The sequence below is a fragment of the Apium graveolens genome, chromosome 11, assembly GCF_009905375.1.
Source record: "Apium graveolens cultivar Ventura chromosome 11, ASM990537v1, whole genome shotgun sequence".
Taxonomy (NCBI): Eukaryota; Viridiplantae; Streptophyta; class Magnoliopsida; order Apiales; family Apiaceae; genus Apium; species Apium graveolens.
In genome coordinates, this window is record NC_133657.1 from 131,368,588 (window position 1) to 131,370,910 (window position 2,323).

General features: G+C 39.7%; 1 non-coding gene across 1 annotated transcript; it reads left to right on the forward strand.

Annotated features, from left to right (window-relative positions):
• The first annotated feature begins 832 nt into the window (after nucleotides 1–832).
• LOC141698758 (small nucleolar RNA R71) lies at nucleotides 833–939 on the forward strand. The gene has a single exon (XR_012565261.1). It is a non-coding gene; the product is annotated as a small nucleolar RNA R71 (small nucleolar RNA).
• Nucleotides 940–2,323: the final 1,384 nt, after the last annotated feature.

Below are 2,323 nucleotides of genomic sequence, written 5' to 3' on the forward strand. Positions count from 1 at the left end.
CCTGCTGCTCTACTTCCTTCTCAGCCCCAGCTTCTTTAGTCAACTCTTAAGTTTATTCTGGATTCACAACCTTTCCAGACCTCAAAGTGATTGCCTTTACCCGCTCCTTAGCTTCCCTCTTTCTTGGCACTTCAGTGTCACTAGGTAGTGTACCAGGCTGACGATTAAGCAAGGCATTGGCAATTTTCCCAATTTGATTTTCCAAGGTCTTGATAGAAACAACTTGACTTTTGCACATAAGCTTCAACTCCTCTAATTCAGATTTTTCATTAGATTGTTATAGCTGGAGTTGTTGTCTTGGTGCATACTGCGGTTGCTGAAAACCAGGGGGTTGTACTGGTTAGCTAGATGCTGCTGATAAGGCTGTTGAACCGCATTCTGAGTGTTGCTCCAACTGAAATTAGGATGATTGCGGTTGTTGGGATGATAGGTGGCTGGCACTGGTTGCCGCGATCGCTTGAAGTTGCTCACGAACTAAGCTGATTCACTAGAAATTGTGCACTGATTAGTCTCATGGGCATCAGCATATAGCTCGCAGACACTGGTGATTTGATTAACTCCATAATTAGTCAAAGTGTCCACCTTCATCGTCAAAGCCTTAAGTTGGGCAGCGATAGCAGTTGCTGCGTCCAACTCCAGAATTCCTGTGACTTTTTCCTGAGTCAGCCTCTGGGAAGGATTCTGGTACTCATTAGTAGCCATCAGTTTAATAAGTTTATAAGCTTCATCGTAGCTTTTAGCCCACAAGGCTCCTCCTGATGCTACATCTAATATGGGTCTAGAAGTAGCGCCCAATCCATTGTAGAAACAGTTGATAACCATCCAATCAGGCATGCCATGGTATGGGCACTTCCTTAGCATCTCCTTATATCGATCTCAAGCCTCACACAGAGATTCTCCTCTTTGCTGAGCAAACTAAGTAAGAGCATTCCTGTGACGGCCTCAACCCCGGGGTCAGGAGTTGACGTCACCAAACACAATTACCAAAATATAAACAACAAGATTATTATTAATATATACTAACTTGACCCCAAACCAAGATCCGGTCCAGGTTCAAGTATGATTCAGGTTCACATTATTACAAACCATTTATTCAATATCTAACACACTCTAACTTTATTCAGCAACTCATTAGACCTCATAGGAGTCGGGTCTTGAAGGGGCGGGAACACGGGTATGTATGGAAGGTCTTCTAGGCATCTGTGGTATATACATAACAGTTTTCAAGGGTGATCATAATCGCTCAGCAGTACCAACATATGAATAACGGAATAAAAACAGTAATGTAAACAATAGTAGGAACATAGCTATAATCCTGTCGACAATATTATATAATAAATATCTGAGATAACTGGATATCACTAACTAGCATGCTTTATCAAAATAAGTAGTAGTGTGTTGTGTAAGTACCAGAGTCCAATTTTAGCATGCTATTCACATTTATAAAACTGCTGTATCAACTACTTATACCCTTACGGGAATCATAAATCCAAATCAGATACGTAACGGATATGTGAAGACAGCTGATCAGGCTATCAACACCAGACGGCTCTAACTGCCATCCCATTTACCTATTCCGGAACTCAGAGACTAGCTAGGTCTCTGACCTACTGGACTAATCGGTTATAGGGTGCGCACAACCGAATTAGCCTCTTACGCCACCTCAATAGGCCTACTCTGGCCCCTATGTATCCCATATCTGACCGTTTTATCCAGTTTTCAAAACACTTGTACCTATCTCATTTTCAAAATCATTCATTTTACCAGCACACATATAAAATCCATTTCACAAATCATTTCATTCGAGATAGGTAACTTTAGAAGTTACTTTTCCCCAAAAAAATTTGAAAACAGTGATTTATAACTACAGGGGATACGTGACTTAAAACATTTTTGTTCCATTACAAGAATAAAACATTTAGCTATTCATATGTACTGAACCATAAAAGAATGGTCAGGGGTACTTGCCTTGCAATGCTTTACAAAACCCTAAGTAGCTTTCACGCTGACTTCGGTCCTGGGGAACTCGACAGGGATCTACAAATACATAATATCCTAATCAGTTATATTGACATGCTTGATATCCTCAAATTCTAATAACCCAATCCGATAACCCGACTTGTATAATTATTATACACATAATCACGTAATCACGTAATTCGAACACAAATAGGGGTAACACGTATAACATAAATACATACATTTTAAAATATATTTTTTAGAAAATTTTGGCAACAACTCCTTTGTTTATAAGCCTACCCTTCGATTACAATCGACGTCAACAATCACAACAATCCACAACATCAAGTTCATCATTCTCATA